The sequence below is a fragment of the Struthio camelus genome, chromosome 5 (genome assembly GCF_040807025.1).
Source record: "Struthio camelus isolate bStrCam1 chromosome 5, bStrCam1.hap1, whole genome shotgun sequence".
In the NCBI taxonomy this organism is placed as follows: Eukaryota; Metazoa; Chordata; class Aves; order Struthioniformes; family Struthionidae; genus Struthio; species Struthio camelus.
Window position 1 is genome coordinate 48,103,072 of NC_090946.1, and position 23,411 is coordinate 48,126,482.

The 23,411-nt window shown below is 36.1% G+C and overlaps 2 protein-coding genes across 6 annotated transcripts in view; one reads left to right on the top strand and one right to left on the bottom strand.

Annotated features, from left to right (window-relative positions):
• CHRM5 (cholinergic receptor muscarinic 5) overlaps nt 1-15,327 on the bottom strand; it is a 58,531-nt gene extending 43,204 nt beyond the window's left edge. For 4 of the 5 annotated variants that reach the window (XM_009668826.2, XM_009668822.2, XM_009668824.2 and 1 more), the window contains exon 1: nt 14,452-15,327. The gene's annotated coding sequence lies outside the window, so the exon portion shown is untranslated. Of the gene's footprint in view, nt 1-427; nt 742-14,451 lie in introns of all 5 variants that reach the window. The other variant, XM_068946293.1, reaches the window with a different exon arrangement.
• The window catches only part of AVEN (apoptosis and caspase activation inhibitor), a 112,723-nt gene that overhangs the window by 33,418 nt on the left and 55,894 nt on the right, over nt 1-23,411 (top strand). The gene's annotated exons all lie outside the window — the stretch shown is intronic.

Here is a 23,411-nt window from a genome sequence, read left to right on the forward strand (position 1 = left end):
GCAGGATTGTTGTTTATCAGCTCTGAGAACACTAAGTTAGAAATAATAAAAAATATTCTTCTATTATCTTTTCATGTCTTTATGATTACATGTGGAGCAGCTGTATTTTCAGTAAGTTCAATATATTTATTTATAAGTAGAATGATATACACTAAATATTTGACCAAATATGACTTATATATATATATATATATATATATATGAGAGATTATGATGTATGTAATCATATTTGGTCTAAAATTCAACAGAGGCAAAACTTCACGTTGCTGTTCGGAGGTGGCATGAGCTCCATGTAGGATAAAAAGAGAGGTATTAGCTATCATGTAAGCGGCACAACTTTAAGATATTAGAACCAGGTTACTGTTCTTGACAGAAAGTTACACTGCTGCAGCTGAGGCTCTGTAATAGATCACACGAATGTTCCTACCTTTTGTATGCTCTCCTGATATAAACGGTATAGGCATGTGCGTTATTTCTTTTCCTCATGTTCTCCTTCTTTTGCTATGTCGTTCCCTAAACGCTCTCTGAACTTCCCTGACATGCTTTCCTCTCCTGCTTGTCCGCATAGTCCCATTTCAGCACATCAGAACTTTCCTTTCCTTTTTGGCAGTCATATGATAGGACAACCGTTTCCCCTCTGTGGAGACTGTTCATCCAGGGTGGTCTCATTTTCACCTGCGTGGGTCTTAGTCATGATGATTATGCAGGGGGCAGTCCCCAGCTACGGCTTTGTTGATAGACCTGAGAGATACTGCTATTTTATGTGCCTGTAGATCAAGGAGGAATCTGAAATTTATACAAATGCAACCTGCCCTCCTCCCTGCCCCCCACCAAAAAAAAAAAAAAAACCTTTCCCAAACAACCCACCCCCCAACCAATAAAGATTTGCAATAAAATCACAGGATTTGGTATCAGTGTAAGCTGGTTCTCCATCTGCTCAGTGCTTCCTCCTGAACTGTTCCTAACATCACAGAAATTCATCTCTTTTGACCTATTCAGACAAGCTGTCCCTTTTATTTTCCTGAGTGAATTAAAAATAGGAAGTGCCAGATTTTATGTATTGTGGAAAAACACAATCAAGAAATTTATCAAGAAAATTTAGTGGTTAATCTGTGTTCAGCAATTTATATTTTCATATATAACTTCCTCCCCTATTTTGTGTCTAAAACACACTCAAAACTGCGTGATGATTGAAGTAGAATGTGATTCTAAGGCTTGAAGTACATAAAAAAGTAGCATAACGCTTCTTTTTTTCATTGTAACATTCAGATTTTATCTCAGAACTATATGACCATCTATATTGGTGAAATTACTGTGAAACTAATGGCAAGGAATAGAATAAAAAAGCTGAATGGTTTCAGTATTTCAGAGCTATTTTTTTGTATGCTTTATGATTTAGAATTGAATAGAGTAAGACTCACAGACTAAAGGGGTTAAATTCTGTTCCCATTAAAATCAGTGGAGTAAGCTTTTCCTCATTTGTGTTTTAATTCTTCAAACTTTGATCGCGTTGACTTGTTAAATTCCAAATTTCTGAATTTAAAAAGTTGTCTGACCAACATCCTTCTCTAATTCTGTGCCATAATCTTTTGCTAATACTGAATATTGAGAATATTTGCACTGAATGTGGTTTAATTACGTTTTGGTTATGAAAACATGAATCAGTTAAGTTTAAATATGGAACAATTTGTCCTCATTCCTATCTTCCTTTTGCCATGTCCACTCTTTGAATTCACAGCCTAGAAACCTTGATGAAAATATCGACTTGTCTGATTCACTGCTTCTCTTGTTTAAGTACACCCTTATTTTTACAATAATCTAAAACCAGGTCTGTCCTGACTAGGGTCTGTGTTACTCATCACCATCTCTGATTTTTCTGCCAGTAAAATTCTTTAGCCAAAAGACCAATTACTCTGACCCTTGCACTCATGCAGTTTGTTTAGCACTCTATACTTTATTTTCAAAGTTCAGCGTGATATTCCCTCTACATTCCTGTTCCCTTTCTCCTATCTTTACTTCTACCTTCCCTCCTTCCTTTGGATTTTCCTTTTACTCCGTGGACTTTGTGATTTTTCATATTGCCCTTGAATTAAACATCTTTGTTTGAATTGATTTTATTGTTCCATTTCAGATTCCTTGTTACATAGTATTTCTCTTTAAGCTTCTGAATCTGAGCCATTGTTAATCACCTGAATTACTGTAAGCTTTGCAGAGCAGGGACTTTGTCTTTTGCTTACCTATAAAGTAAAATTTGTAAAGTAAAATTGGCTCTTTTCTGATAATATTAATAGGAATTATATATACTTCTATGGTAATATTGAGATGTTGGAACCTGGAAGAGTTGAGTTTGTTTTAACTGTAATACTTAATCCACTGTTGTTCCAGCCTGTATAGAGGAAAGCCTACATTAAGGAAAGAGCCATTCTATTTTTATTATTTATGATAAGAATGGTAAGACTATCAGAGGTAGGAGATTGGTTTAATTGCAGAAGCCGGACTTCATTTAGTGTTCTGTTTCTCACAGAACATAGTTTTTCCTACTATCAGTTTACAAAGCGAATGACTGACAGGAACATTTCCTTGTTCCTTGACAGATGCTCCAAAACAGTGTTGTGATCTGACTGTGCGTGTGCTAGCGTTAGAGGAGGCTGACAGATCCATTCTCCTTGCAGAGTTCTCAGAAGTTTGTCTGCAGGGAGCAGTGCTATTTCTAAACACTGGCTTTTGCGTGGAAGGAAGGCTGTGAAGTGGGCAGTGCTCTGATGAGCACAGACTAGCTATTTCTTCCTCAGTGTCTGTCCTAACTCTTTCTTTTCTTCTTGTCCCATTTGCTGGCCTGATATTCCTCCTCACATTTGCTACCAGTGTTTTGGACCCTCCTAGTTTTTCCTCTTCTTTTGATGCTTTCTGAATCAAAATTAAAATCGTTTTGTCCCTAGTCATTCTTTTGATCTCATCCTGTTGCCCGGAGTTCCCTGTTCTTTCACCCAAATTCTAAGCTTTCTAAGTTTCTAAGTTTCTAAGCTTTCTCTTGATTTTCATCCTCCCCCTTCCTCCCTCCCCCATATTTTTGTCCCTCTCTAAATCACACACTGACTTCTCATCTAGTTTGTGTCTTCTTGTTTGTTCTTCATTCCCACCTCTCTTTCAAGTGAGTCCAGACTCTTCTGAGGGAGAATGGGCATTTCTGGCTGTTGCATAGGAAGGTGGCTCTACTAAGCACATACAAGTACTTTGGGTTTTTTTGTTTCTTTTTTTTTGTTCCTAGAAGACTTGTTTTTTAGCCAGATTTGGGTAGAATTGCGTGAAGAATGCCAAAGGCATGCTAGACTTTACCAAAGTCTTTGTTTCAAAATGGGAATGATTTCTTTGTTGTATTAACTGCAAAAACAGTTAATGCAGGGTCATGGGGACTTTCAGCTCATGGGCACTCTTCTGTCCTGTTGTTGTCCTTTCTTGCAAACCCTCCATGTGTGTAAAATTGTGAACTAGAACCTCTTTTAATAAAAAGCATGTTTGAGGGATGGAATAAGGTGTGAGTGGGGAGGAATTATGTTTTGTTTGATTCTGACTCATTTTCAACCTTTACTCGAACGTGAATCAGATGACCTTCCTTTGACAGTACACGCTCATCATCTCAGCTCATAAAAGGTGATATTTCTGCATCTGCTGCAGAGAATTTGGATTGTGAAACTGATAATACCCTCTCTTTTTCTTTTCAAGACCTTGATTGAAAACAGACTGATAATGTAGCATTTTGTTCTTGAATATGTGCATGTGCTTCAACATACAGAAGATGTGTCACTGAAAAGTGTAGCTTGCTACAGAATATAAGGGGGCAAAGGAGAAGAACTCTAATTCAAGATGGGAGTGTTGCAACAGAACGTCATCATTGTAGTGATTTTTGTGTCATAAAAACTGGAGACTATAATTGCAGGTATTAATAGCAAAGAAATTTTCATTTTAGACACTTAGTGAACTTTCTGCTTGGAAAATGGTGGCAGAATTGAGCTGCCAGAAAGCTAAATATCCTTATAAAATGACAGTTGAGTAGTAATAGAAGGTAAATGGGATTAGATTTTCTGAGTAAACTAAGCGCTAAGGAAGGGTACCAGAATAGTAGTCCTGGAGAGAAAGTCTTTGTACTGTTTCAGGAAACAATGCCCTGTTGGCAGTCCTCACTCTCACCTTTCCGATGTCTAAGGAAGTGTGTAATGGAAAGTGTTATAATGGAAAACTGCACTTGGACTCAGATTTCTTTATTGATGGAGTCTTATTACAGTAATTTTTTTCTCTAGGTGTGATCTGTTTGAGAAGTTGTTAGAAGATAGAGCTCAGCCTTTATAACAGGTTTTGCTGTAGGCTAAACCACTTCTTAACTGAAATCCTTAGATACAAATAAGAGTTAGGCTACTAAGATGGAAGTTATGTTTAACTGAAGAGGCAAAAGTCCTTCAAAACCTATTTTGGTTGAATTGCAAATGCTTCCAGATGTTTTGGATTTCTCATGTAGATATATTTCTTGTGCATGTTGCTACCATTTCTAACCAGTTGGCAGACAGACAGACTTGTCCTTAAAGCTGTTGGGAGCTGATCTTGCTTGAGTATCTTTCTGTCTGCATGGGCTTTGTCACAATGTGTCTGGGGTCTTGGGAGTGGGGGAGGCCATTAGTCTGAAGAAGGTTGGCTAAGAAATGAGCCAATTCACACAGCCCAGTAATATTAGCCTAGTCTAAAGTTATCAGTGCTGTTCTGTGTTCGTTATGCAGGTTTTCCACGTATCTCCCAAACTGAAATATAGCGTTAAGTCGTCCATCCACCTGAAAATGCCTAGAATGCAGGCAGGTTTCCTTTAGAGAGTCTGCATAGTCTGGGACCTTCAGCGTTGTCAGCTGTTACCGGTCCTTTGCATGTTGCTTCAGGCAGAACAGTGAGAATGGAAGGTGTTTGCATGTTCCCTTTCATTTTATGGTGCCACTTTGGGTGGAAGCGGGGGAAAAAGGTAATTTCTGTGAGAGTAAAGAACCTGACTTTCACCAAAAGCGAGAATGGGAGTCAGCTAGCACTACTTGTTCTGGCTGTAAAATGTGAACTTGGATTCCCCTCTCCCCCCTTTTAAAATACTGGAGAACTACACAGTAGCTGTGATTGGTCGCACTTGTGCCTGGCTTCATTTGATGATGTTTTTCACCGCTAAGTAACTGCATATGCAATTATCAATTGCTTTAGTCGTCAAGTTAGTCACTACTAAAACATGAATTCTGATGAAGGTGACTATAATTTATTTCAAATTTTTTTTCTTCCTTTTGTGCATGCATAGAAGAAGCATAATGGGTGTGAGTGTGTTTTGTCTCTTATATGTATCTGCTTCTTTGTTGCTTTTATTGAGTGTTTGTTTTTGTTGTTCTCTTCTGTGTTACACGTTTTGTTATGCAGTTTTTATCAATAAAAATGTATTGAATTTGAAGTGACATTGTATTTTACTTCTACTCTCAATAATAAAGCATCATCTTTTCTCTCCTGAAAAAATGAGTTTAAAAGATACTTAAGTGATTTTATGGATTTGGCTCATCACCAGATATAGGTCTAGTGACCTAACAGAGCTGCATGGATGGTGCAAAGGAATTGGCAGGAACATGACACTGAAAAGCTGGGTGAGGAAGGAAAGATCTTGAGGAATCAGAGGAATACCAGGACTGCTAGTAAGGGTAGGGGCAAGAGTGCCTTTTGTGGTGGCAGCATGTGTGTGTATGGACTTAAATTGCACTGGACTGTGGAACCTCAGGGTTAGTATTAAATATAGACTAACGTTGTTTATGTTGAAGAACAGAAATCCAGAAGCCTGTTTGTGATCTATCTTAGTATACATTTGCAGCTGGAATATTGACAGCAAGTACATTTTCTAATGCAAATAAGAGACACCAGTCTCTCCTGTTTAAATTTTCTTTTCTGTTACTCCACATCATTCTACTTGCCCCTTCTTTTACTTTACTGCTTTTTTTTTTCTGTTGTTCATTCCGTAGTGCCTTATTAAGTGTTCGCTTACTCTTGTTTTTATATATCCTCTTCCCACCCTACAGACAACTTTATTTCTGAGTTGTATTTGAATATGAAAAAAGAGGAGGAGGGAGAGAAAGGAGGAGGAGGAGGAGTGGAAATCTCCAACAAGAAGAACAATCTAGTCACTTAGAGGAAAATTGCCTACAAGTATGAGATGACTAAATTAACTTGTAGAAATGTAATCTGAAAGCATCAGATTTTATAACTGTAACTTACAAGCACACTTTAGCTTGTCAAAGAAAATTGGTCTTTTAAAATATCTCTATGTAAAGTAACATTTAAGTAGAGACAAAGCATTTTAAAGTCTCTAGGGTGTTTGATTTGGATAGTTATCTTTGTATATTAAAAGAAAAAAAAGGTGGTTGCATTTGCCTTTATTTTCAAACAGTTTATCTGTATTTGTTCATTTGAACTTTAATAACTTTCTTTGGGCTATTTATGTAATTAATAGTAGAGTCCTATAATGGCTCTTGGGGTTGTCTTTTCCCAAACCTTCCCACTTGTGTTTTAGCATACTACTATTTCCTTTTGCTACAATGATTATAAGAACCTGAGGGAGTGAACAGTAGAACTCATTTGGGAAACAAAATTGAAGTATGAATTAAATACTTGGTGTTTATAAACTTGCTTGGTAATGGGAAAGAATATTTATTGTCTAAAATTTAGTATAAATTAAAAAAAAAATTGGAGGATGTATGTGAAATTAAAAAAGCTATAGAGGCATGCAATAATTTTTACTTTGTAATTGCAAATGCCTCGTGGCGCTTGATGATGAATACTGTAGACAATACTTTTTCTAAAATTATAGAATAAAATAATATGAACTCATTTCCTGAAGCCTGCCAATCTCACAGACTGGTTGTAAATTGAAAATTATTACATTCAAAAAAGGCCAGTGAAATAAGTATTTGTTCTGTTACAAAAATAACTCACTGAATAAGCTATACTATATGATAAAAAGCTGCTGTAATCCATTTTTTTGGAAACCATTACTGAGGCATTGAACAACTACTGCTGAAAATACAATTTTATGTGAATAGAATTCATTTAATCGTGAAAGAAAGCACAGCAGATTAATGCAGGGAGAGTTTAACATAGACAAGACATATTTGGTGACAGTGATAGTATACACCCACGATATCAGTCAGGAAAAGGTGATGTCCACATAAAGGCATTAGGGATGATTTATATAATTTACATTACAATAGGTAAAAGAACTCTTGATCAGCCTATTAAAGAGAGTATGTATAGGTGTTTAAGAAAATTATTTTTGCTAGAGTCTTTCTGTATCTGAATTTTGACAGCTTGGTACTGCTAAATTTGGGAACAGTTTCATCCTCTTCCCCTCTTGCAACACTTATTTTAAAAATATAATTTTAATAATTAGATCATATGGTATTTGTCATTATTTGCTTTTAGGCATTAAAGACAAAATACTAAAACATCTCTGAAGCATAGTTGCCTCATTATTTGCAAAATATCTGTTGAATAGTGGCCATGTAACAAAAAATCAATTTCAGTAAGTTTAAGGGCAGATTTGAGCAAGTGAAATATGCTATTGTTTCTATCCCTGACTCAGATCTGTTACTGACTTTGCTATTACTTGAAGAACAGTGGATCAGATTCTCTCAAGTAAGTAACAATACATTGAAGTCTAGCCCCAGCAAATCCATTAAAATTCATAGATTACAAAGTCAGAGCAGCCATTTGTGATCTGGTGAACTTTCGTGACTAGCACAAATAGTTGTAACAAGGAAAGTGATGAATTAGTTATTAATTGATTTAGGGCATGTCTCTTAATATAGCTGCTGTTGAAAGCAGCATTACCATTAGTCTTGATGTAAACAAATCCAGTGACAGAGAATCTCCAGAACTCTGGGAAGGTTGTCCCACTGGGTTCTTGGCCTGATCTGATGGACAGTTACCTTTGTTGTTAAAAGGTGTATCTTAATTGCCCTCTACGTCCGTACAGCCTGAGGACTGCAAAAAGTTGCACAAAGGCCTCACAAATGGCAGATTAAATTCAGGATAGGTAAACATTAACTGATGTACATGGAGGAGGGGGAGACATTCCTTCACATCTGAGGTGACTGTTAATAGTCAAAAGGAAATCAATCCTAGGAATTAGGAAAAGAACAGGGAACAAATCAAAAAACACATTATGATGTCACTATATAAATCAGTGGCACAGCCATATCGTGAATATTCCTTCCAGTTTGGATCCTGCAAGCTCAACAAGGAAACGGTAAAACTGAAAAAAGTACAGAGAAGAGCAGCAGGATGACTAAAATTATGGAATAGCTTTCCTAGAAGGAATGACAGAGGAGGTCATGAATAGAGGTGACTGAGAAGGGGATATGGTGTGGCAGTTTGTAAAATCTCAGAGGATGGAGATGGTAAGTAAGAAATTATTACTCTCTCCTCTAGCGCATGAACTAGGAAGCCATGAGCGAAGCTGACTGGCAGCAAATTGAAACCAAGGAAAGAAGGTATTTCTTGAATAACTTGCAGTGAAATTATGGAAGTTTGTCACAGGTTGTTGTGGACGTTAAAATTTTGCACAGATTCAAAAAACAACTGGAAAAATCCATTGAGGAATATATTGAAACTAGGACATCATTTCTGGCTCAGTCTCTGAACCACAAATAGCTAGAGGCTGGGGGACTGTTTCTGAGGAAGTATCACTGTGTGCATGCCCAATTCTTATGCATCCATGGACTTAACGTTGTTGGGGGCTTTTGAGCAGAGTTTTGGGTTAGATAGACCCTCTGTTTTGGTGTGGTATGACCTTTGTCATGTAACGTGCTTCTTAATTCCCTGTTTATGATCTGCAGAACTGATGAATTCCTTTTCAGAATGTTTAATGGTGTTGAGTCAAAAATACTGGAAGACGTTAGGGTCGTGCAAGAGACTCTTTGTGATGTTTTTCTATTTTCAATTGTATTTTACAAACTTGCTGACTTCACCACTGTTTGATGTGTAACTATAGATATTGTGCTGGATACAAGTGAATGCCTGGTAAAGGTTATTGTGTCAGTACAGTTCCACAGAGCGGGCTATACAGATTTCTGTTGTTAATTTCTCATAATTGCAATAATACTGAAAAAGATTGAAGAATGATTTTTTTGAATATTGGAAAAATACTATCGAATGAAATGAGTTGGGTAAATGTAGGCCAGTAGGCTTCCTGTCAGTCCCAGAAAAGAAGAATGGAAAAGCTTATATAGGATTCAGTTCACTAAATTTTAAAAGATAGGAATATAACTAAAACTGGTCATTTGGCTTTGTGCAAAATGTTTCTTTACATGTGATTGAATTCTTTCAGCAAATTGCAGATTTGATTGACAAAGGTACTGTATAATTACTGTAGACATTTGATGTTGTATCTCATGACATTCTGATTTAAAATAGTAATTATATACAAATCAGTAAGACACAGTATATGGATTAAGAAAATGATAGTTCACAGATCTCAAAAAGTAATCGCAAGCAGGGAATAATGAAATGGAAGTGTTTCTTTTGGAGACCTAAAGGGTTTAACAATAGTCTTCCTAAACTTCCAAGTTTTAAATAATGTTTTAAAAGTGAATGGAAAAATCACTGATGACCATATGAAAGACAATCACACTGGGCAGCCAACCTTCTTGGTATGCTGAACCAATTCGAACAAGAGGCTTATGCAGTGATCTTTATTTAGGAAGAAGGAATGCAAACCGAATCTGCCAAATGAGATTCTAGGAGTGGGTTTAGAAAAGGCCTGTGTGTTCTTAACGATCCAAATTCTACTAAGATGCTGTGACAATAAAGGCTAGTGGAGTCCTGGTATGTATAAATAAAAATAATTATTGGTAGTCAGGAAATTTTTTCCCATATGCAAGTTTTAATAAGGCTGCATCCAATGCATATTTGAAAAAGTGTTTGAAGTATTGGGAATGAAAAAATGTCCACTTCATGTAATTCTATAGGATTTTTGTTTTTAAGATTGAAAAAAATCTATTGCATTAATAGACTTACATAAGGGTATTTGTTGTATCGGGGAAAAAAAAAAAGAGAAGACTGAGAGGTTACAATTACTACATTGAAGTGGAGGGAACAACACCGATATCTAAAGAGCCCTAATTAAAAAAAAAAAAAAAAGTCAGTAGCTAGAAGTTTAAGTCATAAAAACTCATATTTGAAATACCGGAAGGATATTTAACAGGTAACTGCTATTGAATGCTGACATAGGTTAAAAGAAATGTTGAATTTCTTTTCATACATTGAAATGAAGACTGTGCTTTTCTGAAAGATATGAATTGATCAGTCATAAGCTATTATTGCGAGAATAGTTGGGTAAAATGTGAAGGCCCGTAGGTATTTAGGTGATCTAATGGTAAATGGATCGGAGGAAATGTTGAAGAGGGGAGATTATGTTACCCTAGTTGTTCTGGGGCAGGCACAGGTCCTATAACTGGGTTCTTGTCTAGTTTCTTTCACTAGGTTGTTGATTCACCTTTTCTAATGTTCCTTTCCTCGATTAGAAGGAGGAGGAAAAATGTCTTTTTTGTAGAGTTTTATCAGCGTTTAAAAATGGGTGATATTTTTCTAAACCAAATATCTAATTAAAGATTTTACCATTGGGGAATTTCAGGTAAACACTTTTGTTAATGTAGTTTCATTTAGTAAAACTAGTTACATATATATGAGTAGAATTCAGAAGTTTTAGGCTCTAAGCCATTCCAGTAAGTCTCAAGGGAAATCACTTGTGTACCTTCCCTTGCTTCCTTTTATTTACCTATGCAGACTACTTAGAACTTCATGCAAAATATTTTCTCAGACTTCTGTATGCTCCTCTGAGAAAATGCAATCTTGAACAATCTATGGGAAAGGTAGAAAATAATGTATGGATAGTTTTGTAGAATGAACACATTCATTGGAAACAATTGCTAGTATTATCTGAGTGTATTTACAGTATAAATGGTCCTGAAGTGTCAAAGTGCCATTTTCCTCATTACAGTAACTCTCTTTTTAGGGGGTAAAAAAACAAACCGAAACAGAAGTAACAAAGAGGCTTGAGGGAGATGCAAAGTGTCATGATTAATTTTGTGTGTCCAGGTATAATTCAAGGTGAAAAGGACGTGTTTGGCCAGAGATTTAACCATAGAAGTAGTTTGAGATTTTGCTCCTTGCTCCCTGCTAGGTTATGAAGGTTATGTCTTCTAACAAGAAGATGAAAGTGTACGAGTAGTTTTACTTGTAATCTAATAGTCTTGGTTAGATGTGGGAGTGAATATAGAAAATGAGGCATATTCCCAATTTATTACCCTACTACAGGTTTGTGCTATTTACCTTCATTTTCTTTTAGCTGCTCACTGTCAACAAAGGACATTATGGACTGTTGTCTTGTGTGTCATTCTCATCGTTTCTGAAAGGCTTGTTAGACCATGCCACAGCGCGTTAATGTTTGTTACCTGTTGAATTAGTTGGGAAAGGGGTCCTGTCTGTATGTAACGTGTGCTGTTTTGCTGAATGGATGTACTGCCTTTACTATTGACTGTTGTTATGTTGTGACTTGGTTTTACTCATTTCACATAGACAAGGGACTTAATACATAGAAGCAATGTGGAGGTTTTTAAGATGCTTGGTGATTCGTGAAGAAGTGATTAGCATAAAAGTGAAAGTTAACAGCAGCTCACTGCTTTTGGGTTAGGTGATTTTGCCATGCTTAAATGTTCTGGAAAATGTTTTGTGATGTGTTTATTTCTTTTTGCAGAGAGATGTAGATTTTGGAACTTGGTAGTGAACTGTTTGCTTATATTCAGTTAATACGTTTGAATTCTGTCCTTTTTGAAGATGAGTGAGAGGAATAACGTACTCAAAAAATAACATTTCCTTGATGACTTTAATTCTTTTCAGGTGTATTTTACTACTTAGCCCTCACATATTTTCGAATCGGGGGCTTAAGAAGCTTTAACCTCAACTCTGTTCAGAAGTCTCTGAAGCACTAAGTTTTATATAAGCTTTTTGGGAACTTGATTAAACAAAAATCTGATTTTTCTTAAGCAAGCATGTTGATTAACTGTCATTTATTTCTAGGCTTTGATAAACCATATCTTTTATAAAAGAGAAAAGATACCCCCCATAAAACACCCCCCTCTTTGTCCAGGATAAGAAACTTTGCCAGTGTGAGAATTAGCAGTACCTGGAGATTCAAAACTTGAATTATAATTCATGTTTTTCCTCTCTCTTTTACTCCTGTGAAGCAGGTTCAGCAGACAGAAGACTTGTCTTCTGAAATCAGCTGACAGAAGCGGTACTGCTTCTGGTGCTCCTTACCTGCGCTACCGAGTTGTAGCAGGCTTTGCCAGTTATGCCGTTGTTGAAATTATGGAAGTTTTGAATTGGTGCCATTGAAACTGATAGCTATATTGTTTTTGTGGTATTGCACAGAACCTACTTCTTATCTAATGATTGTTTCATAGTATGTTAGATGAGAGACGACAAGCCAGTGCATGTTGTATAGCAGCAAGGAGGAGGGGAGGCAGGAAGAATTCTTACTGGATTGCTGTAATATGTGAAGTGACACATAGCAAAAAAAGATTGGGAGATGTTTATTTAGAATTTTATCAAGCAGTTGTGAAAGGAGCAGATGGAGCCTTTTATAAAAGAAAAGGACAGAAATTGGGGAAATGTAGGGAATGCTGGAACCTGTCAGCAGCAAAATGGCCGAGTTATATAGGTGCACTAGCAAAGATTCCCATCTCGTCATGTACGGCAAACCGGAAAGTGGGAGAGGGTTAGAATAATGGAAACCTCTGTACCTGTAATAAGCAAAAGACTTAAGCTTGTGTGTTTGAAGGGTGTGAACTGTGGGTTTTTTTTTTTTCCTCCTATCATAGCAGTCAAGAGTAGGTAGGAGGAAATTCCTCCTCTTGTAGGAGGAATTTCAAATATATAAGGTACTCTAGAGTTGTTATACATGAGATGACCCCTCTCCATCAAATTTTGTTTCACAGAGCTTTCCTGGTAGGAAAATCCAGTACTTTGGGAGTATGTTGTTAGACGCTTGACTTGAGAAAAAGTCTCTGCGTAGTACCAGCTTCTGTCTTTTTGTCTCCTATCCGTCTTTGGCAAGTAGGTTTCATCTTCCAGCACTTGGAATTTATAAGCCCTATGTGCATAAGAGTAGGGTTGGAAAGAGGTATTTGTGAATGGAGCATTAATTTGTCTTTTAGCAAGGATGGGAACAGCGCTTGTTTTAGTAAGTTAGGAAAACAGTAAAAAAAAAAAAAAGAATTGGTGGATACATAAAGTAAGAAAGATATGTTAAATAGAAAAGAGGAAAATTATGAGGGAGAAATGGATGAAAGATTTAAAATGAGGCTGGAAAAAGAAACATATGTCTTAGTGAATGGAGAAAGTGGTCTGAAAGCAGTAAAAGACAGTATGAGCCAAGGTAGGTTTTTAAAGCTAATATTACATACAAAATTGACAAGTGTGGTGTGTTAAACAATACACAACTATTTCATGCTTTTTCAGTTTTGGGAGGTGTGGTGTCTGTGTGTGTGTGCAAACACAGGTATCTTTCGCCATGGCTACTCAGTGTAGTCTTTTGACTAATAGATGCTATGTTTGTTTTTCAAGCCCTGCTAGGTGTTAGAATGTCACTCTAAGATGTTTTGCGTGGTATTTCCATATAGAATTAAAGTCTGTGTGGATTATGTGGTCTTGATGTCCCTAATTCTTTTTGTTTGCATGCTGTAATCAAACGAGTAAAGTCACTGAGGAAAAACTATAAAAAGGTGGTGCAGGTTACCAGGACACTGATGTCCGGTCTTTATATTGAAACTCTGTGCATAGTACCTTTATGGTATATTCACCTGGGGCTATTTCCTTACTGTGCTGTAGTTTGCCTTTCATAAATAACTAATCAACACTTTTAGCTTTAGTTAGCATCCTTCATACAAACAAAGATTTATTATCCTGTAATAAAAGATATCCTTTTACATAGACTGCCATGGTACAAAATGATGTTTGCTTTGCCAGATTAAATGAAATAATGAAGTACAGTAAATGTTCTTTGCTAATATTAAAAGAAGCATAGCTTTTTACTAATTTCCTTTTTTTAAACAGTCATGTTAAAATAAAATGAAGAATTTAAATTCTAGCATATATCTCACTGTAGTATATGTCAAGAGAGAAAGCATTTAATATTTTTCCTTTGAATAACCTTCATATCAAAAGAGAACAGTTGTGTGAACAGCGTAGGAAATCTAAGAACACAAAATATTTGTCATGGAAGATGTGAACTTCAGTATCAAGATAAAAAAATATGAATTAATTGTATTTTTGTCCATACATTATATATTTCTGTAATTAACAATTAAAACAGCATATGAAATAAAAACTTACCTAGGAGATATTTGATTGAAGCTTTATCTGTGCTCTGTCAGAATACACTGAGACTCACTCAGCAGATAGGAAGCCTTTTCTATTTGAAATGCACTCTCGTCTTGTGATTTCTTCCTCCACAGCGTCTCGTTCACTGCTGCTTAGTCTTGTGGTAGTGGTTGTTTCCAGCTTATTTCCATGTATCCCCAATATCGAATTTCTTCCATATTCAGCATTTTTTACTTACTCTGTCCTAGTGAAGTAACAGAAAAGAACCTGTAAACTTTGCATCTTTTCAGAAAAAAGAGGCAAATCTACTGACCCCAGTTAACTAAAAGTATTCAGCACCCCTTGAAAATTCATTAACAGATTTAGCATCCAGTAAATTCCATCTGTTTGCTGTAGGTTATTCCAACACTGAAAAGTTGTTTCCATAAACATGTGGTAGCCTCCATGTTTTACATTTCTTTAGGAAAAAAGCAGGATCGGTGGACTTCAGGTCTTAACTTTTAACCCAAGCAACATCATTTTGTGAAGAATGATGAGGGTCTGCCTCTCTCGGCTCCTAATGCTTCTGTCAGACACAGATGTGAAATGCTGCTTTTGAACAGGGGGGAAAAAATCCCAAAGGGTGTAGTGTTTTGTCATCTCTCAGGACAGTGAGCACGCATGGCATCAATGAGTAGCAGATATGAGCTATTCAAACCAGGCACTGAACTGACAGGATGACGCTTTCACACATAATAGACCCATTAATTATTTCTTCTGATGGACAGCGGTGTCTACCAGAAGAAAAAAGCAGCAGAGGATAATACTGGGTTTGATAGGTGTTCTCTGTTTGAACAGCTTGTCATCAAGAAATGAATCCAGGAAAAAGCTGCTGCTGCTTTTGGGTGTGATCAGGTAAAATGGACCAGAGCTGTTTTGACAGTAGTTTTGGTATATATGTATAGGGTATAGGGTTAAAAACTCCATTCAGATTAAGGCCTATTCATAGCTAGCTTTTACAAGAAAAAGATGTTCCAAAAAGACTTATTTTTGTTTTTGTTTTTTTAATTTGTGTTTTGTTTCGTGTAGCCTTTCGTTTGGGGAAACTGCCTATAGTCTTGTAGTTTTTTGTTTATAACTTGCAGTGCAGGTTAAGCCTATGCATTTGTGTGGTTTTCATCTTTTTGTTATTTGTTCCGCAATAAGAAACCTTGATTTATTTTAAACAATATTTTTCAAAGGACTGTGTTTATGAAAAAGAGGTGCAAACTCATTACACGTTTTTGTTGAATCAAACAAAGGCTTTCTGACTTAGGTATTTCTACTTAGTTTAGAATTTTAAATTGTTCTGATTTAATGTCAGTTGGATAACTGCTCTCTTGAGGTTAATATGTGGGAAATAATATGTTATTGGAAAGCCCACTTTAATGTATCAGTAATCCTTCCCACATAAATATGTTTTAAAAGATTACAGCTGAGATTTTCATTCACTGAATCCCTGTTAGGGGCAATGTGTGTTGATTGTGGGCAAAATAACGCGATGTTCTGAACTTTTCCTCAGAATGTTTTTTTCCCCCCCCTTGGAACTTTTATTTACTCTAACTTTTCTTTTTAACTTCTTGACATGAAAATGGTTTAAATCTTCAGTTACTTCTTTTTCGCTATGTATGTTGAAGGTGGAGAAAACATAAAATGAAATAAGAAAGATTATTTATTTTAGAATGGGAGTAAAACATGAAGAACTGAACTGAAAAATGGTGGGAGGAGGGGCCACCTCTACAGGTTTGTGCTTATTTCCAGTAAATATGAATAATTTTCATTGTACTAGCAGAGTTATCTTCTGCATTAGGAAATGATGGAATTATATCTGGATATAGCTTTCTTGATTTATCCAGCTGATAATGATGAGCACAGTTAAGTATTGTGCCCTTACGTATCACCAAGTGACTTTTGGAATGCCTTTGGTCCCTACTTTGCAACCTGTCTAGTTCCTGTCCAGATCCAAACCTAGTAGTACATGATTGCTGTAACTTTAAATCTGAGTTGTCAATCTTGTCCCTTTAGATAAGGAGTTGAGTTGCCAAGGATACAGTGGGTACATGATGTAAAGTCCATGCTAAAAGTGCTGGAATGAGGCATACTTTCTGAAATAACATTAACACTTTCTGTCTCACGATTTCTGTTCTCAAGTGTAGAACGCATATCTGGAGTTACTGGCCTAACCTGAACTGAAAATGTTCTAAATTTGTCACGATATGTCATAGGGGTGCTTGTTCTCATGAAAACCTTCCAAAGAACTGGAACATGACAAGGCATAATAATATGTATGTGTGTGTGTAGCAATAAAACAACTATATGCAGTTTATATTTGCAGATAATCTTTCAGGAGACAAAGAACAAATGCCCCTGTTCCCCCTCTTCCCCCTCTCAAATCCCAAAACAGTGCACTCTGATATCTGCTCTGCAGTTATTCCAAAAGGAAGACCTGAAGTGCTAAGTAATTGAGCCTGCTGTATGCATGTGCGCGTGTGCGTGCGCACACACACACACACACACAATCAAATAAATAAACAGATTTTTTTCCTCTAAAGAACCAGACAAACTGAACTATTTGTATGTTGCTATCAGAAGTATTCTGCAACCTCAAATCTGGAGGCAAGAGTAAACTTGAATAAAGCAGCATATTAAAGTATAGAGTGACAGTGAACCTGATGTCTCGTGCGACCTGAATCTAAGATAAGCAGATGATTGGTGTAAGAATTCAAACGAGCTGGTGAAATGCTTCAAATTTGAAGGTAGCACAAGGAAGAGGAATTGTATTCTTAGCCTGGCACTCTGAAAAGCTTTTCTGTTGGGTCAAGCTTACAAAAGGAGTAAGCTATAAATAAACTGTATAACCAGAGGGAATAAATGACATCTCCAGGGGAGTGTGTTGCTAGCACGTCTGAAGTAGCAAAAGTTTCAAGCACTTACAGCTGTAACCTCTTAAGGGCCTGTTTTCTGTCTTGTGATTGGATGTCTAATACCTGGCAGTTGATGCTGTATCATGTAGTGTGTGATTAATTCTTGCAGAATTTTAGCGTCTTGCACCCATCAGAATGGCATAATGAGGTGTTCTGCCCTGGTAAAAAATGCCAGTAGACATGAAGTTCTCATACCTTTAAACCAGGAATAAGGAACCATAGGGGACTGGGGTACAGACCTCAGCTTTGTTTCATTTGGTTCATAGCAATGTTATCTTCTGCATTATTTGCTGATAACAGAGAAGCATTTATTAATGTGTAGCAAGAAAAAAGTTCTGCATTTCTCGAACAGACTTCTGTTCCAGTTCCCTCTGGTTTTTAGTGGTGTTAACCTGAAGTGTTCATGGATGTACACATTATAGCGATGAGCCCTAACATAACCACTAGGTAGCTTTGCAAGCTTCACTATATTGAAACTATGCACATGAAACTATGTGTGAATAATACACTTACCAATGTTAAGAAGATAATGTTTTAAAAGTTGAATAGGAAATAAGCTCAGAAGTAGGCCTTCTTTAAAAATGTCTTAAATTTTAAGTGCATGAACATTCAAGTTGAAAGCTCACTAAAATTTCACTGAGATCAATGTAGCAATTGTATTTGTAGCAATACTGATAGCTTTGCAAATATGCTACTGCCTGTTCTAGCCCATTCATGATTAGTAATTTTTGGATTGTTCGGGGTCTAAAAGTTCCTGTATTGCCCCCTACTGTTTGATACTAATTTGTCTAATATACTGAGATTCTAATAAGTGTGAATTATCAATAAAGCCGTATCCAAGTTAAATGTTTCTAAAAATTATTGATGTGTATGATAGTTAGTAATGTTGGTTTTGCAAATAAAATTCAAAAAAAGGAAAATACTTAAAAGTGATCTCTAATGCTATCCCTTATTCCTTTCAAACATTTTCAAATTTAACAAGTATATGTTATTGATCTAACTAAAAGCTATGCAAATGGAAATCCCATTCTTAGCTTTTTTCTGAATTTTGTCATTCAGCTTTTATAGGTCTATATGATTGCCTGTTTCAAGTAAGTTTGATACCTTAGTGGGTGCTTTTCAAAGAAAAGAGGTATATTTATCAGAATTTTTAAATTGCTGAAGAACTTATGATCTGAAGAAAATGTTGTCATTATTCCAGCTTCTTTTGTTGCCTGTAAGTAGTTGTTGCTTTTGTGAACAAAATTATTTTCCCGTTTATTCTTCAGCGTTTCCCCCCGCCCCACACACACCTTTTTCTGTTTTGTTACGAGCTTGTTTCAATAATTATTCACTACTGCAGGTTAAATAATTCTGTATTATCAGTGGAATATGTAATCGTCTTCCAGCTAAATTAAATTCATCTATAAAGCTGTAATTTTCAGTGATAAGTTTAGAACTACATTGTATATTTCTAAGAAAAATCAGTAAATTTCTATATAAATGAAGACAAGTCTTCAAAAATTGTTTTGTAATCAACCAGATAATTAACGTTGAGTAATTTTTGAGTAAAACTTAAAAGCACAACTACTTGAATCTTAAGTTTATTTTGAATTGAACAGGAATATCTTCTAGCTCTCAATGAAAATAGGAACTTGTACTCTCTCAGCTCTTAAAACGGACGTCTTTTTCATGTAGTGAGTCTTCCCTGTCATCTAAAAACCGGTATGGAACAACAAATGTGAAGGAGAAAAGGATAGCGATAATTTAAAAGAGAAAGGAGTTATTGTTCCCAAGAAGTAAGTATAAGTCCTTAAGAGAACTGTTATTATGTCAGACATCTGAGGGCTTTTGCGTTTCTTGGCTTTTAGACATGGGAGTCAAGTTGATAGAGAAAGTGGCTTTAATGTGAAATCCTTTGAGAAGAAACAAATACTTTTTTCCACTCTTCCAGTGGAAGTCTTACTAGTTGGTGTATTTGAAAAGAATGCTTTTAAAAATTATGTGAAAATGATTATTTAACGTTATTTACAGTTGGTTTAACTGCTACTAATATTTTGTTGGAAGCTGAATAATTAAAGTAAAATTCCACTAGCAAAATGTTTGCATCTATAAAATATTTTTTTGAGAACGTTAACAGTATGCTGGCACAGGCTTTAGTTAATATTTTTATAAATTCATTACACTTTATGTGTTTTTATATCTTAAATTGTGACTACCTTGTTATGATTTTTCATTATTTTAATATTGGAAACACCCCAAGGTTTCTGCTTTTGTCTGATACAATATTGGAAAAGTAATGACTGCTTCACAAATATAAGCTTCAATTATGTTTTTTTTTTTAAAATCACATTTTTATTAGTGGATCAGTATTTATGAACCTTTTGTCTGTATGATTTGGTCACATTACAGCACAATACTGTTACGACATAGTTGAGTTTGGTAGCAAATTAGAACTGTGTTGAAGATTGAATAGTGTAATATCATAATGTTAGATACATTAATGCCTAACTGTGGTTTTGTTAACCTGTGATGTCTGAGGCTAACATACTCAGTAGTTCTTGTCCAGATATCTTGACTCTATTTTTTTTAACTATTTGTACGTGCATGCACCAGCAACGAATAAGACCTTGAATTTCATTTGTTTTATATTTTACACTAATGTGCCCCCCCCACCTAAAAAAAAAAAAAAGTCTTATGATGACGTTATTCATTGTAGAGGTGAGGATTGTGACGACAAATTTTTAGAAGAGTTTTGGGGGGTTGTCGAAGACTTCTTAGTTTCGCTTATGCACGCTCTTACTCTTTCTCTCCCAAACCTGATAATTCTAGTTGCCATAACAACTTCATAATAGCAGAGCATTTGCTGCTGTAGTTAAGGTTGTGTCAGCACTTCCATTATAAGCTGCTGTTTTCAGGAATTTATAATTTTTCCAGAGGCTTAAAAACAGCATGCAGTAATCCTATGTAATCAGTTTTAATGTACACTACCAACCTTTTGCAAAGCTGCTACTGTTGTTTATTCTCTGATGTCATGTGTAAAACAGCATACTGTTTTGAGTGGGGTTTTTTTGTTATAGAGAAGTAGCAAAATATTTTTAGTTTAAAACTAGTTTTGACTGGTTTCCATCTGCCAGAGGTATGAGAATCAACCTGTTCCTTTACTCTTCCACAATGCTCTGTCACACCTGTATCCGGTTAGACCCGTCTGTTCCTGCTAGTTAAAAGGTTAATGTGAACACGGTGCTTTTCTGGGGAGTAGGAAGAATAAAACCTTTTAAATCAGAGAATTTCAAATCTCGCTAAGAAAAACACAAAGTTTGATATCTTGGATATTTTTATAATTAAAAATATGCTAAATAAAAACTGACTATATTTATCAGTAGTTAAATCGTCTCTGAAATGTTAGAGAGGGAATCTATGAACAAAAGCTAGTGTTGAAAAAGTCAGTTATTCACTGGGGACACAGTTCATATTGCAGAGCTGAAAAGCAAAGAATTGTGCACAACTTGAATGCAGCTTTCTGAAATCTGGAGATCATTTAACCTGAAAATCCCATCTAAGCAGTTATATAATTACAGAGGATCTGTTCCAGGTTCTGCAACAAGTGATTCCACTAGGAACTTGAAGTTCAAGGACTTTCCTCCATCCAAATAGAGGAAATGAAATATTTTTTACGCATTAGGTTCAGGAAAATTCACAAGGCAGAAAACACAAACTTGCTGCCCTAAATAATTATGAGGTGTATATTTTTGAAGATTTTGGGGTTTTTTGTTTGCTTTTTTTTTTTTTATCTTATTGCCAGCTGTACTACAAGACGCTTGCCCCCAAAAGGACAGGATGTCTTTTTAGTGTAGCAGATGACACCATGACAGTACATTATACAATTGACAAATTTGTCTTGCAGTATAGCTACTCAAGTGCTAGAAGAAAACAAACTTTTTTCTACTTTAATCTCATATTGTTTTTATTTTACTTAAGTTTGTCTTCATTTACATAAAATTACTTGAATGAACTAATAAAGAACATACTTGCTTTGCATCTACATAGCACGGTTTTGCACTACAGTAATATCAAATTGCCTCAGTTAACTGGCGTTTTCCTTAAAATCTTCAGCAACGACATGTAACTTTAAAAGAAAAGCTCATATTTGATTTTAATAGTTTATAGTAAGTGTAGCTCTTCATTTCAAAAGCCAGTTTCATTAATTTTTTTTTTAAAGGAAAATCTAGTTAAAACCTTGAATATTTAAATCTAATATAATTACTCTATTTAGAAAATAGTTAACTAAGTATGTGCTAGATTGAAGAAATATTGTACATACTTCACAACTGGAAAATACTAATAGCTTTTGAAAAGCTCATTGGCAAACTTTCTGTGTGATTCTAGACAACTGAAGTATGTGATCTTGATTTCCTGTGTGCAAACACCTGACTGTCTTTCCTTTGCTGATTTTTAAATCTATTTTCCCCTCCCCACCCCAAGTCTGTTTAATTTTTTTTTCCATTTTCTGTTATAAAGCTCTTGCTGCAATCATTTTCCTAAAATTGATTTTGGGATGTTTCATTTCGAACTGATTATTGAATTTTACTATCTGAAACTTGCAAAAGCTTATAAGAAAAAAACCATGACACCTAAAAAAAGGAATTGCTTTTCAAGAAGCTACATCGTGATGGCATTTGCAAATTGCACCGTTTCATCTGGGTTTTACAAGAGTCTGTATTTGTTTTACTATCATCTTCTCTTAGTTTTTACTTTTACTCTATTTAGTCGCCCCGCCCAGTTTATGGGACTAAATTTCAGAGCAGTGTTACCTAGAAGATTCATTTTGAAGCTTAGTACGAATAATGTATAGAATCACAGAATCGTTTAGGTTGGAAGGGACCTCTGGAGATCATTTAGTCCAACCTCCCTGCTCATGCAGGGACCTCTAGAGCATATTGACCCCCAGGATCACATCCAGACGGGTTTGAATATCTCCAGGGAAGGAGACTCCACCACCTCTCTGGGCAACCTCTTCCAATGCTCTGTCACCCTCACAGTGAAGAAGTTTTTTCTCAGGTTCAGATGGAACTTCCCAAGAGGCCTGTTGCCTCTTGTCCTGTTGCTGGGCACCACGGAGAAGAGGCTGGCCTCATCCTCTTGACACTTCCCCTTCAGATGCTTGTAAATATTGATGAGATTGCCTCTCAGTCTTCTCTTCTCCAGGCTGAACAGGCCCAGCTCTTGCAGTCTTTCTTCATAGGAAAGATGCTCCTGTCCCCCAATCATCTTTGTAGTCCTCCGCTGGACTCTCTCCAGTAGCGCCATGTCCCCTGGTGAGGGGAGGCCTCAGCAGGGCTGAGGAGAGGGGCAGGATCACCTCCCTCCACCTGCTGGCAACACTCTGCCTCATGCAGCCCAGGAGACCATTGGCCTTCTTGGCCACAAGGGCACACTGCTGGCTCATGTTTAACTTGTCCACCAGCACTCCCAGGTCCTTCAGGTATAATTCACTTGAACACTACAATGCTGGTGCAGTTTGGAATTCTGTGATGTTGTTTTCCTGATTGTGTCCTGTTTTCATTTTTATTTTAAAAAATTATAGCCTGCTTCAGATAAGAACCCAATCAGTAAGAGTACATGGGATCATCTACACCCTTTGTCGATTTTATAGCTATCAAAAGTGATAGTGTCTCGTCTCTACTACTTCTGAGTAAAATATTAGAATAGAATCCTGGCTTAATACTAGCGTGGTGCTTTTCTTTGTAGTGCATTTCGGATAAGAGAGAATATATGAAGGAATGCTCTTATGTTATAGGCATTCCTATAACATAAGGAATATTTCTATTACTGTGTTATGGATAATCCATAGTTTGACATCTGCATTTGTTCTGGACTTTGTAATGCAACTCTGTGGCGCTATTAAACTTCCGTTAATTAAGGGGCTTGCTAGAAATTCTCTGGACTTTAAGGTCTCTCTCCTCCGTCAGGTAAGAATTGGGGTAAAAGACAAAAGAATTTTAATGCCATTTGCATTTTGGAACAGGAGCATAGAACTAATGAAGAGTA